Source organism: Hydractinia symbiolongicarpus, chromosome 6 (genome assembly GCF_029227915.1).
Source record: "Hydractinia symbiolongicarpus strain clone_291-10 chromosome 6, HSymV2.1, whole genome shotgun sequence".
In the NCBI taxonomy this organism is placed as follows: domain Eukaryota; kingdom Metazoa; phylum Cnidaria; class Hydrozoa; order Anthoathecata; family Hydractiniidae; genus Hydractinia; species Hydractinia symbiolongicarpus.
In genome coordinates this window covers 13,956,998-13,971,734 of record NC_079880.1, presented here as the reverse complement: position 1 = coordinate 13,971,734, position 14,737 = coordinate 13,956,998, and the positions used below count along the sequence as shown (strand labels likewise).

Below are 14,737 nucleotides of genomic sequence, written 5' to 3'. Positions count from 1 at the left end.
GGATGCCCAAAGCCTAGTAAGTTGATGCTAGCTTTAGAAAGAGGTAGTTTTGACAAAAGAAAGGAAGGAATGAGAAAACAGTGTTGTGTAATTGAGGAAAGGCTCTTTTTTTGTGATTCCGAACAATAAAGCCAAGTAGATATGCCAAAAAAATATCTGTTTCGGAATGAGACCGGCTGCATTGGATAGCGTCTTTGATTCGGCAAATATTTGAATATCTTTTTAAATAATGCCCATAAAAATCATCTGGTATACCTCGGATTTTCTTTACATTTTAAAATGCTTCCACCTAAAACGCTCACAATTCTGAAGAAACTTCTGTTGTGTCAATACAAGCTGCCTTAAAAATAAAATTTTACTACTGAAAATTCAGTATAATGTTGTATACAAAAGGGTGGTTAAAGTTTTCCTTTCTGTATTGTATGGTTGATGGGAGCACCAATAGGAACTGAAAAAGGTTATCCTGGGTAAACAATTTCAATAATAATAATATTCCCTGGCTTTCCATGCTGCTTTGTCGAATATAAGAAACGCATGCTGTTCTTGTTTGTCCCTTATTTATTTGTGCTGAGCTTTCATGTACGTTCTGTGGTCCCAAGCCATATAATGGGATTTTGCAGAAATTCATCTTTCATTTTGTTCTCTACCCTGAGTTTTTTTTAAAAATTGGTTAGGTTTTACAACTGAAAATATCAAGATGTTCCTCTATTTGGTAAAAAGGATAAGTGACTGTTCTAAAGACTTTCTTCACATTTGCTCAGCTCTAAAGCATTGAAATGAAGATTTAACGCAAAAATGTCAGCATGACTGTTACATTTTCCCAGGATATTTTCATTAGTAAACACAATGTTGACCATTTCTTAGTAAAAAAAAGCAAAGAAGAAAGCAAGTGTTGCAACTCCTTCTACACCGGCAATATTAAATTTGTTCAAAGCTCCATGTTCCATCTTGTTTTCACGTAACTCAAAACATTCCGCAATAGGTTAAGAAAACGATGCATAAAATTATAATTCGACAAGCAATTATACTTATTTGGGAAAAGAAGGCAGGACAAAATCATGTTCTTCTTCTCGTTTTAAAATTACCTGCTCAGTATGAGACTCAAACTCCCAACCTGCGAATAAACATACCGTCGCGCTACCGATTGTGCCAACCAAGCTGTTTAACATGTGGTGCTTTATCGAAGTAAAGTTTTAAGGTATGAATGAGTGGAATTGCTAGAAGATTAGTGTGTTAAGAGGTGAAGACGTTTGACGTTTGAATTCCCCGTCCCCATGGTTCGTCGGTACTGCGGATTGTAGTTTTCTAGTCTCACACTGTAAATGTGGTAATTCAGGATGCGCATTAGCATAATGTTTCTAAACAATCTAAAAACACTATGGCGAACTGCAAATCTCCATGAAAAAAACAGAAAAGTAATGAAATTCAAATGATTTCTTGTCTCACCAAAATATCTAAATTGATAATAAGATAAATGTTCAACTGCATAAAACTCGCAAATTCTCCTGTTACAGCATATGTCGTCATGTATGAAATTTTTGATGTTATGTTAACATGATTTATAATGCTTATCCTCGGCAGGTGGATCCACGGTCTCTCACAACAAGCTAATTAACAACACTGGAATTACGAACTCATTATTTTTTTAATTTTTCCTTTCTTGTTGCAATGGACGTGAGCGTCACAACATCGACCGGTTCTTTTCCTATCTCTCAACAACAAGAAGTTCTAAATGTGACTGCGTGATAAAGGCGACATTCAGTGAAATTAAAATTCGACGAGGAGATATATTGGTATAAGTTAAATAAGCAAGGACAAGATTGTGGCAAAGATACCTATTGCAACCTGCTAAATAAGGGATAATGTTGTCTTTAATTTATAACAGGTTTAAAGTATATCAATGTGGTGGCGAAAGGCTTTGTTACGCACAATATTAACTAATGAAGACACAGCAGTGGTATGGCAAACATGTCGGGTTACATAATACACACTTTATGGTTTATCATTATTACATAATTGCAATTGAATTATACAAACTTAAAATGGTTTAATCAGTATAATTTGATCGTATTGAAGTAAATTTAGTATTCATCTCATATTGCATTTACAGTTACCAACTACATTATGATGTACGTACTACGAAATATCTGTATATAATGTATCCTAATGTATTACGAAACAAATACACCGAGACATTGCAAAAAGAATTCACCATATTAGCATTTGATATTTACGCAGGGACTTACAGTAATTTAGTATTGTTCCATGTGTTCTTGCCTTGCTAGAGTAAAGGCCACTGTCACTACAGTTTCTTTTCCACTGGTGGATTCCCTGTAATTCTCAACTAGTATGCTTATTATTGTTGCTTTCTCCAATTAAATCCATGATCTTATATTTTTGTGATCCTTAGCCTGACTCAGTAAGAAATGATAAAAGCACCAGGCCATTGTGAGAATTGAACTCACGACCTGTCCGCTGTCCACTGAGCTAAATAGGCTCTATAAAGCTATATTGTTCTTTAAACACATGTCATAACTATTTATTTTTAATGTGAGTAGAGGTCAATTCAATGCTTCCTCTGCTTAATTAGTTTTTGTATGAATCATTTCATCGTAACGCGTCCATTGTAATCTAGTCAACGACTCTAATTCGTCGACATTGGAATTCTATGATGCTTTTTTCGTTTGAGCTTTAACCTCTTAGCGACACGAGTATTCTAGCAAGACGCAACGGTATGAAAATCCGCAGGTTGTGAGTTCGAGTCTTATACTGAGCAATTAATTTTAAGACATGCAGAACAATATAATTTCTTTCCCTACCTGCTTTTCTAATATAAACATAATTTCTCCAGCAAACGAGACTTACCAAAAGTTATTGGAGTGGGGCAAAAATGCCCCACTCAAATAACTTTCCCTGTATTACATGTTAACTTATCAAACTTGGTACGGAGGTTGTCTGTCTGTCACATGGCAATTAAAAATCCTGCATCAAATGCTGACTGTCAGCATTTTTTTTTTGTAAATTTGTGTAGATTTTTTTTATTTTGTTTTTGTAAATATTGAAAATAATGTTAGTTTTAATAATTAAATAAACATTTCAGCTATTTTGGTTTAGTTTCAGACCCTTTAAGGCGCCAACGTAACAAATATAATTCACATTTGAAAATAAGTCATATATATATACACACCTGGCTGTGGGTGGGCATTCCCTAAAAATAAAAAATAACGCCCATGGACGTTAAAGGGCGGTAAAAGCGAAGTTGGCGCAAGTTATTTCAACAACTTTAGACATGTAAACCTAAATGTTAACATTTTTAGTCCATTATAATATCCATATACCAAAATGCTATAATAATTGTAACAGTGCCCTTCAAAATGGGCGTGGACCTGCTGTAAGTTTTTTGGATTTTTTTTTCTATTTTTGTGATCGAAAATGATACAAAGTCAGCTACTAGGAGTTTCAGCATAATATGGTTTATGGTTCGAGAGTAATTAACTAAAGTATCCCCAGGCCTGCAGGGGGTTAAGTAGGCGAAATATGTTCATAAGATGTAAATGGTATTACAAGTCATTTTCTTGTTATTGCGAATCCTTTATTCGCATTTAAATTATTTTACCATATACAAGGTTATAGCAACAGTTTAAATTCTTTTGATTTGAAGACACCAACAACTACAGTCTATGTTTGCTAACAGCAACAGTGTAAATTTAATAACTTCTGTAACAGGTCTTCGATAAAACGCAATTAACATCGCTGATAAATATTCGACTAATAAACACACAACTATTTCTCAAGGATTCGAGTAGGTATTGTTCTTTGCTGACTTTTTTGTTATAACGATTACCAAAAAGATTTTTCCCTCGACTATCCAGAATAAAATCAATTATTTTATTGATTTTAAAAAGGGGTTTAGCCTTTGAATTAGCAGCAGATGCAGAAAATTGTGAAGTAAAAACGTTCATATCAGTATCAGAACATGACCATACACCATTTAGAGATTATGCCCCTTAAGACAGGGTTATGTGGTTTAATTGAGCTTATAAACACCTTTGACAAGGACCTAAGCTCGCTTTTTTTATCAAAAACCAGTTAATATTTCGAAGGACACTCATTTTCTCTTTCCAAAATGCAGTGAATTGTGAGGGAGCAATATGCTTGGAAGGTACCTTAAAGTTTATTATGTCATTTATATAAATGACATGTACAGTTTAAACCGTTTGTCTCCCAGCAGCTAGTGAGTGCCAGTTTTGGTCCCATGAGAGCTAGCTCTAAATTTCTTTGATGTAGTAGAGGTTGGAAATAGTCAAATACGATAGGAACATTCCATATAAATATTATTTAGGAATTCTGGTTTTTTCTCAAAGAGATCCTTCATAAAGCTTTTTACAATTGGCAGTAGTCCAATAGGGCAAGCATCATATCGCAATATTAAAGATAATGCACTATGGGCAGTGTTTGTTTGACTGTGGGATTTCCCTGCTTCAAAAAAAAGGACAGAAAACGAAGTGCATTCGGAATAGCTGGTTGAAGGTAATCAATGTTTTTTCATGCATAACTTTTTCATTACCTTAGAAATGGGCTATACTGTTTTTTTTTGTTCCAGTCCTTCACTACGACTTTTTTTATTACTCGTAGACATTGGAATTGTAAGTTTTTTCCGTTTTTCCGTTTGACCTTTCACCTATTAGTCACATCAGTCTTCTGGCATAACCACATGCTTTAAAACATCACTTCGATAACACACAATATGTTCATCAGCTCGGTTGGCGCAATAGGTAGCGCGACGGTATGATAAGCCGCAGGTTGTGAGTTCGAGTCTCATACTGAGCAAATAGTTTTAAAACAAGCAGAAAAACATGATTTTGTCCTACCTGTTTTTCTCATATATATAATTGTTTGTCGAATTATAATTCTATGCATTGTTTTCTTAACCTATTGCTGATGTTTTGAGTTACGTAAAAACGAGGCAAAGCATAAAAAACAAATTTATAATGACCGTTGTAGAAGGACTTGTAACAATTGACTTCTTGTTGTTGTTGTTTTTTTTGACCAAGAAATGCATCAAAATAGCGTTTACTCATAAAACTATTGAGGGAGAATGTAAACTTTTTGAGTTACACTCGGTTGTAACAAAGCTAACGAAGATATAAGAAAGAACATTAGATAGAGAAGAAAATACATTTCTGCGGAATATATTTATACGTTGGACCTCAGAGCGTTAGATTGAAGTTTACTTTGAATTAACCATGCAAAAACAAAACCAGTTTGCCCTTCTTATTTTCAGCAACGATGAAGTAAAAGAGACATTTCTAAATATTTTAACCAACAAAAAATCTTAGGTTTTACAATAATTTCAAGAAACCAAGGACTTGACAAATACTTGAACAAAATAGCGATTGTAAACGTAATTTTTTTTAACTTTTAAAAGTATTTTTTATATATACATAAACGTCTCTCTCAACCTTAATAAATACTTAAAGATTTCATACATGACGACATATCCTGATACAGGAAAAAAATTCGATATTTTCAATTCAGTTAAAAATTCAACCTTATAAGCAATTTAAATATTTTGGTGAAAAAATGTCTTAATTTTTTGAGTTTTTCAGTTCCTCATAGTGTTTTTAGATTGTTTAGAAACGCTATGCTAGAGTGCATTTTGAACTTTGAACATTTAGGGTGTGAGACTAGCAAGCTACATTCTACAATCTTTGATAACATTTTTGATAAAATTTCCAATGCAACATAAGTATAGAAGATAAACAAAAATGCAAGCCCTCTCTCCCCCCCATTTCAATGTTGAAGACAATGGCTGGCTTTGGGTTGAGTGGCCAGCTGCATTTTTCAAACTGTGACAAGGAAGATGGGGACTGGAAACTAGCTAGTATTCTATAAGTGAAAGCTTGCACTGTTTTAGTATACACATACCATAATTTTGCTGGCTAGTTTATGTCAACAAAACAGAGAATCTCTACATATGGGACCACAGAAACAAAAAAGATAATAAATCCACGTGTGTTGGACCTTTTCTCAACCAATTTTGGCCAAGATTGTAGAGTGCCGAAGAATTATTAAGATGGGGGATTCTAACGTTAACAATCGGTAGGAAAAGATGTTACATGTTAATTATTTTTTAATGTTTAGCGAACAGTATAAACGGTTTAAAAAAACTTTAGTAAAAATTGGCGTCATAAGTATACTTTAAATTTGCTATAGATCAAGGACTTGCATACAAAACTTCTCCTTTATTTAGCAGCTAATTTTAATTTTTGTTTTTTGACTGTGTCATTTTTAAACCTTCATCTCCTTTCTATAAACAAATTGTATATTAATTCACGATACTACGTCTAGTTTTATTACTTGTCGACATTGAAGTTGTATGACGTTGTATTTTTCCGTTTGACCTTTCACCCCTTAACACATTAATCATCTAGCAAATCCAATCGTTTATACTTTAAAGCATAACTTTGATAAAGCAGAATTTGTTAAACAGCTCGGTTGGCGCAATTGGTAGCGCGACGGTATGATAAGCCGCAGGTTGTGAGTTCGAGTCTCATACTGAGCAAATAGTTTCAAAACAAGCAGAAAAACATGATTTTGTCTGCCTGACTTTCTGAAATAAATATAATTTTTGTCGACTATATATTTATACATCGATTTTCTTAACTTATTGCGAAGTGTGTTAAGTTACGCAGAAACGAGGAGAAAGATAACAAGCTTTGAACAAACTTAACATGTCAATGTAGAAGGACTTATAGTACTTGACTGCTTGTTTCCTTTTTAACCAAGAAATAGTCAATATCGCCTTTCCTAATGAAAATATTCAGAACGAATGTGACAGGTTTGCGCACGTTTTTACGTTAAACATTTATTTCAATTCGACGAACCTGAGCAATCGTGAAGGATGTCTTTAGAAAAATGAGTTATCTTTTTTTAATCAAATAGAAGAACATTTCTAAATTTTTAGTGGTAGAAAAGCTAACCAAGTTATAATAAAAACGTTGGATACCTTACCTTTAGACACCTTAGAACAATACCTTTTAAAAGCAAGCAAGATACTACAATGAACTTCCAGAAAAGGTTAAAAAGAATGAGAACTTTAATAAGTTTACAAAAGAAGCAAAAAATATTTTACAAAGACAAAGCATTAGCCAAAGTATTATCAGGCTAGTTTGAAAGTTTTCTTTTCATTAACTATGGTGATTTGCCATTTTTTTTAATTAACAATACACTTGATATACATTTAAACTACTCTTTAATATGTTTCATACTATAATATTTAGTCGTCCTAATCTAGCATGTTCTTTGTAGACTTATTTACTTGTCTGTCTTTACTGATTTTTAAGGGTTTTTTTATACATATATATTATTTTTTAAAGTAATATATATAAATGCAGACATTTATATATATTACGTTTACTTTTTTATTCGTATATTTACATGTGGGGAGAAGGGTAATTTGTAAAAATTGACCCAATTAAATGTCAACACAGCTTGTGCGAGTCCCGTATATATACGGGAGTGCAACGGGCGTTTTACAGGCCGACCCAGCTGCGCCACAAGCAATTTCAACAAACTGGTTTTGCTCAGACCTAGTATTAAGTCCAAAACAACGCCTTTTAAAAAGAAAACCGTTTTGGTATAATTTCGGCCCTTCGAAGTCAATAATTTGTTCAAAAAATATAACCGCAAATTTTGTTAAGTACGAAATTTTAGTCATGTAACGGGCCACCAAAGCAGCGCAAAATGACCCAAATAGAGTTTTTCGTTACCGCACACCTACATAGCGTGCGCCCGTTGCATTAGCAACACATCTAAGCCTTGCCATATTTTTTGTGCTAAACTGAAGTGAACAGCCAAGTGGCTTGTCAGGGGGGGTCCGGGGGACAGTGCCCCTTTGGCGGTAGCCTGGATTTAGCACCTAGTTTGTTCTTGAGTTATGGTCCACTGGAGTTGGAATGAAATTTGTGTAAAAATTGAGCTTTTTGACAAACAGACCGCACCACGAGGCTGATAATAATAAAAGTAATAGGCAGAGAACAAAATGAGAGAATATATTTGTTAGACATGGGACCACACTAAGAAAATTAAAAACTTAATAAAAATTAAGCATGAACAAACATGGTTACATTCACGGTCCTGAATTTTTCTGTCAAGTCACCTTTCGCCTGTTTCGGCAAAACAGCCGTTGAACCAATGCATAATAATATCATTAACTAGTTGAGGAATGCAAATCCCGCAGAATTCGAGAAAAATCACAAGCAGAAAAATACCGTAGTGGACTTTAATCGGATATGTCAAAGGCAGGATTTTTCATTATTGTTGTTTTCAGGCGATGTAGGTAGCAAACTAACCTTAATGCCTGTATGAACGAGTAGAAATTAATAGTAATAGAATCATGACTGGTTCAAAAACTTCGATTATTATGCAATCAAATCATTATTAATGCTACTAACATTTTTAACGATAATATATAAACTTATCTTTTTTTTTTATTTATCAGAATATTTATACAGGATATGTACATTTCAGTTTTAAAAAACTGCTATAAATATGTGTCCTGTTTAAAATATAAAAGTAATGGTTTAAAACTTTTTTGAGAGAGTTTTCAAAAAGAAAAAAAATTACTCTAATGAGTTTAACTTGACTTTCATAACAGAAGACATGTATTAACTGTATATCTTGATTTTTAGATTTAAAAAAATAAATTATATATAAAATATGCTCTAAAATTACCATAGATAGATATGTTAAAAAGTAGAAAACTATTCAATAGAAAAATATTTATATAATAGACAGAGAAGATTACAAACACACCCAAACAGACTATATCCAAACAAATGTGAGAGAGAAGGGTAAATTTACTAAGTATATATTAAAAAATAAAAAAATAATAAAATAAAAACCAATTTCACAACAACTTAGAAAACTTGTCCTACATTAATTTTTTACTACCATCTTTAGCACTGTTCGTAGCCCATCCACTCTATAATGTAAAATCATCCGTAGCATGGAATATCTTTATAAATATGAGAAACAAGCTTTTTTATCTATTTGGAATTTCAATATCTTTATTAATTATCCAATAATCATCCTTCTTTCCTCATTAGGAACTTTATGTTAGCATTTTTGATTGCAAAAGATTGAACGATCTATCTCATATGCTAATTAAAATGAACAGGAAAGGTTTTTAGTTGTTCAAAATCCCAAGTCAGACCAGTAAAACGACCAGTTAACCACAACAAAAATGCCAACACCTTACTATAAAAGAATACTTTATTACTGTTGTTTTTTCAAATTGAAGCCATGATGTCATATTTTTGTGATCATTGGCCTAAATCTGTTTTTGAAGAGAATTTAGGAGATCTTTTATAATCAGGACTTTTTAAGCTGCGAGTGGGTTCTAATACCTTAAGCGTATTCGAATGATAGCGTATTACTGAAATTTATGGATTTTTTAGAGACGCTAAGATTCCCTTTCTTCTTTTTCTTGAAAAAATTCTTTAAGTAAATATTTGATAAATAGGTTCCCCAGAAATATACATATTTGTAGGATTTATTCTTGAGCATCTGATTGTAATTTGCAAACCTTGAGCTAGCTAGTAACTAGCTAAATGTGAACAAAGCACCAAGCTAAAATACATAAATATGTTAGAAATTATCAAAGTACTATACCAGTGTGAGAATCTAACTCACTTTCAGATTATGAGACTGACCTCTGTCCACTGCACTCACCAGGTCCTGTAGAACTTTATTGTTCGTTAAACATAACAAATTTTTCCTGTGAGTAGAGGTCAATTTAATGCTTTCTCTGCTATATTAGTTTCCACATGAATCATTTGATTGTATAACGTGCATCGTAATGTAGTTGGTAACTGTAAATGGACAGGAGATAAATACTAAATTTACTTCAACATGATAAAATGGTACTGATTAAACCAATCTAAGTTTGTATGATACTTTTGCATTGTTTCTGCATATGCAATAATAACAAACCATACATTTTGTATTGCGAGATTTGGCATGTTTTCCTTAGCTATCACTGTTGTGTTTTTATTAGTTGATGTTGTGCACAATAATTAAATGTTCGACAAACAGCAAAATTTTAAACAAAATTAACCCTAAGCGTAATCAAACTTTTCGCCAACATATTGGTATACTTTAAACCTGCTATATCAAAAACTTGTACATAAGAATTTCCCCTTAATTTGCAGCTTATTTTAATTTTTCATCTTTAATTGAATAATTTTTTGAAACTTTATCTTGTCTTCATCATGGTATAATGATATACAATACTACCCTTTGATTTAATACTCCGTAAAATTATGTGACGTGATTTCTTTTGTTTGACCTTTCACCTATTAGTCACATTGGTCTTCTGGCATAACCACTTATTCATGCTTTAAAACACTTTGACAAAGCACAACATGTTAAGCAGCTCGGTTGGCGCAATCGGTAGCGCGACGGTATGATAAGCCGCAGGTTGTGAGTTCGAGTCTCATACTGAGCAAATAGTTTTAAAACAAGTAGAAAAACTTGATTTTTCCCTAAATATAAAAGATTGCTATATTTTATTGCTTTCTTCTATTAAATCCATGGTCTGATACTAATAAATCAGAGCAAGCATTAAATTGACCGCCTCTCACAAGGAATGAAATAGTTATGACATGTGTTTAACAAACAATATAATTAGAGAATTCACAACAGTAATTTGGAAAACTTTCCCGTCTAGTCCACATTGAATCAAACTTGGAACACTTATAGTGCGTCACAAAAGGAACAAATTGGCGGCAATAAATTTTTTCTTCTGTCAGCACTTTCTCTATGGAGTCATCAAAAGCATAAAATTTGACTTTAGTTTAGCATAAGAAAGGATTGCAAGCATTGGACGTGTCACAAATGCATTGGGTGCACGCTAAGTAGGTATAGAAACTGTGTTTGGGTGATTTTGCGCTGCTTCTGTGGCACGTAACATGACCAACAATCTGGAACTGGGAAAAATTTGTCAATGGCTTTTATTAACAAATTATTGGCTTTGAAGGGTTGAAATTTCTCTAAAATTCGCTTTTAGACTCCGGTCTTCTTTTAAAACGCAGTGTTATCGCCTAACTACTAGATCTGAGCAAAACCAGTTTTGTTGAAATTGCTTGTGAAACAGCCGTGCGGGATTTAAGGTGTCTAAAGATAAGGTATCCAACGTTTTTATTATAGCTTGGTTAGCTTTTTACCACTGAAAATTTAGAAATGTTTTTCTATTTGATTAAAAAGAGATAACTCAATTTTCTAAAGACTTCCTTCACGATTGTTCAGCTTTGACGAATTGAAATAAATGTTTAACGCAAAAAAGATTACAAGCCTATCACATTCGTTCTGAGTATTTTCATTAGGAAAGGCCACATTGATTATTTCTTGGTTAAAAAGTAAACAACCAGTCAAGTATTATAAGTCCTTCTACATTGACCATGTTAAGTTTGTTCAAAGCTTGTTATCTTTCCCCTCCTTTTACCTTAACACATTTCGCAATAAGTTAAGAAAATCGATGTAGAAAATTATAGTCGATATTTACTGGAGAAAAGCAGGCAGACAAAATCATGTCTTCCTGCTTGTTTTAAAATTATTTGTTTAGTATAAGACTCGAACTTATAACCAATTCTGAAACATATTTTTGTCATTTTTACGGAGCTTTTATTAACAAAATTGAGGAGATTTAAGGCGAAAAGCTTGCACTTGTAAAAATGAAGGAACACACAGACTGGCATCTCAGTATTTTCTTACAAAATATAGGTATTTGCAGGCCACAAGAACCACAAGTTGTGGTGATTCAAAATAAAAAAACTACCATATATAGAAAATAATCAAATGTTATTTTTTTTTAAGATTTTTTAAGAAGAAAACCTAAACTTTATAGAAAAATGAGGGCATTTGAGGAGAATTTAGGAGACCTTTTATAATCAGGACTTTTTAAGCTGCGAGTGGGTTCTAATACCTCAGCCGTATTCGAATGGTAGGGTATTACTGAAATTTATGGATTTTTCAGAGACGCTAAGATCCCACCTTCTTCTTTTTCTTAAATAAATTCCTTAAGTAAATATTTGATAAGTAGGCTCCCCAGAAATATACATATTTGTAGGATTCATTTTTGTGCATCTAATTGTAACTTGCAAACGTTGAGCTAGCTAATAGCTAGCTAAATGTAAACAAAGTACCTAGCTAAAATACATAAAGATAGCTGTTATCAGCACGTCTGCAGTAGGTTTTTTATCACCTGCTACGTGCTACGTGCTAAGCATATTAACAACCTTGTTTTAGCTAGCTAGCTACAAATACTTTATAAAAGACAGGTTTGTTCTTTTTTATTTCAACAGTATACTATTCTTTCTTAATGTACAACGCAGCACCAGGACTGAGTCAATCTAACAAAGCACCACCAAAACGCTTTTTGTAATATTTACTGGTTTTATAAAGTTTTGTTTACAAAACTGATTGATCACGTCTTCATGCACCATTATTAATAACCTGAAAAGTGCTGACTAAGGAAAAATATCATCATAATTATGCAAAAATGTGAAAGCCAATCATCTTTCAAAATCCGGTCAGCGATACCGGGGTATTTTTCTACGTCATCTTCCATATCAAAAAGTCAAAAAACCCTAGGGACGAGGGTGAAGCTCGTATGTTAATTTAGTGTTGGTAATTAGCTTTCCGTGAAAGATCGTGAAACTACCTACCGAGGATAAGCGTGATGAATCATGTTAACATAACAAATATTTAAAGATTTAACATACATGACGACATATGCTGCGACAGGAAATCTTCGAGACTTTTATTCAGTTAAACATTCAAACTTATATTCAATTTAGATGTTTTGTGAAACAAAAAGTTATAATTTTGAATTGCATTACTTCTTTCTTTTATAGATTTACAGTTCGTCATAATGTTTTTATATTGTTTAGAAGCCCTATTCTGGTTTCCATCCCGAATTTACAGTATTATAAGTGTTTTTTAGCAACTTCTTTTGAGTGATGGGAGAAAATAAATGCTATTTATAGCATGTTCTAGATTGATTCTCCTTGGTTTTCTCCTCTTAATCCAATGTTATCAAATATATAAAAAATACTACAGTATAATTACACAACATTATTTTTCCATCTTTCCGCTGGGCTGCTGTGCCAGAAACCTGGTTTAAATCGCTATTTTATTCCACTATTAGTCAAGTTCATGGTTCCTGAAACAGATTGTATAACTGAAAATTTCATCTGGGTTAAAATACTTAGAAATATCTTCTCCACTTCTAACAGGTCCCTCTTAAAACTGCAAGAAACATTTATACAGTTTATAATAACAACGAAACATGGGAAGGGGGGATTCAGATGTAAACAATCGTCAGAAAAAGATTTTATCGCTCTCCTCACATGCTATAATTTTTTAATGTTTCGCGAACAGTATAAACGATATAAAAATGGTTTAATAATAACTAGCAGCATTATTTAGCAGCATTATTTTAGTTTCTGTTACACTATGTGTTTTTTTTAACTTCATCTTGTTTCTATAGTATGATGTTGTAATTTTCCGTTTGACCTTTCACCTCTTAACACAATAATCATCTAGCAAATCCACCCGTAGTACATAAAAGATTACTTTGATAAAGCACAATATGTTAAACAGCTCGGTTGGCGCAATCGGTAGCGCGACGGTATGATAAGCCGCAGGTTGTGAGTTCGAGTCTCATACTGACCAAATAGTTTTAAAACAAGCAGAAAACCATGACCGTTGACATATCCCTCATTAAGCAAATGAAATCAACAGTGCTTGACCTTTAAAATATTTATTTATTAAAGTACGTTGTAACTTCTACAAACAGCTCGGTTAGCGCAATTGGTAGCGCAACGGTATTATAAGCTGCAGGTTACGAGTTCGCGCAAATAATGTTTTGAGTTACGTGAAAGCGAGGCAAAAGATGGAGCTTTAAAGAAATTTAACATTGCTGGTGTAGGAGGTTTTTTTATACTAGACTTTTTGGCGAAGAAATTCTTTATATAAGTCAGCTATCTCTTTTAAAGCAAATAAATGAATTGTTCCAATTTTTTAGTGGTAAAAATAGTTGACCAGGCTATAATAAAAAGGTCAGATAGAGAACAAAATGAGAGACACATCTCTACAGAATTTGATTATACGCCACAAGACCACAGAACGTTACATGAAAACTCATTACAAATTAATAATGACAAAGCAAAAACTTAATAAATAAACTCTTAGATTGTACAATCTTTTTCAGGAACCAAGGACTTGACAATTGCTTGAACAAAATAACGATTTAAACTTATATTTTATTAACTACTTGTGTAAACGTTTATTTCTCAACTCTCCAAGCATTGTAAAGCTCTGTCATTCTACATTTAACATCCAGCTTCCATGTACGTTAGTACAAAATATTATTTGAGTTTACTTATTGAACTCCCTCTTTAGCGAAAGAGGAATTTCCTTTTTGAGTTTCGTCTATAACCAGAATTCTTTGATAAGGTGAAATTGCAATTACGCCTGTCATTATTTTGCTGGAGATTAAAATAAAGATATCCATGTCTTCACTCTTGACCTTTTGGCTTCGTGTAAGTTTACATTCGGGAATGCAGTAATAATCATTTCTTTAACTTTTTTTGTGGACGCTTTGCTGCAACAACGATGCATATATAAAGGTGATTTTCTTATAAGCTTGTGATATATTCACAATTTTATATTT

General features: G+C 32.8%; 2 non-coding genes across 2 annotated transcripts; both read left to right on the top strand.

Moving 5' to 3' along the window:
- The first annotated feature begins 6,492 nt into the window (after nucleotides 1-6,492).
- On the top strand, nucleotides 6,493-6,565 carry Trnai-gau (transfer RNA isoleucine (anticodon GAU)). Its single transcript has one exon. It is a non-coding gene; the product is annotated as a tRNA-Ile (tRNA).
- A 3,872-nt stretch (nucleotides 6,566-10,437) lies between these two features.
- Trnai-gau (transfer RNA isoleucine (anticodon GAU)) lies at nucleotides 10,438-10,510 on the top strand. The gene has a single exon. It is a non-coding gene; the product is annotated as a tRNA-Ile (tRNA).
- The last annotated feature ends 4,227 nt before the right edge of the window (nucleotides 10,511-14,737 follow it).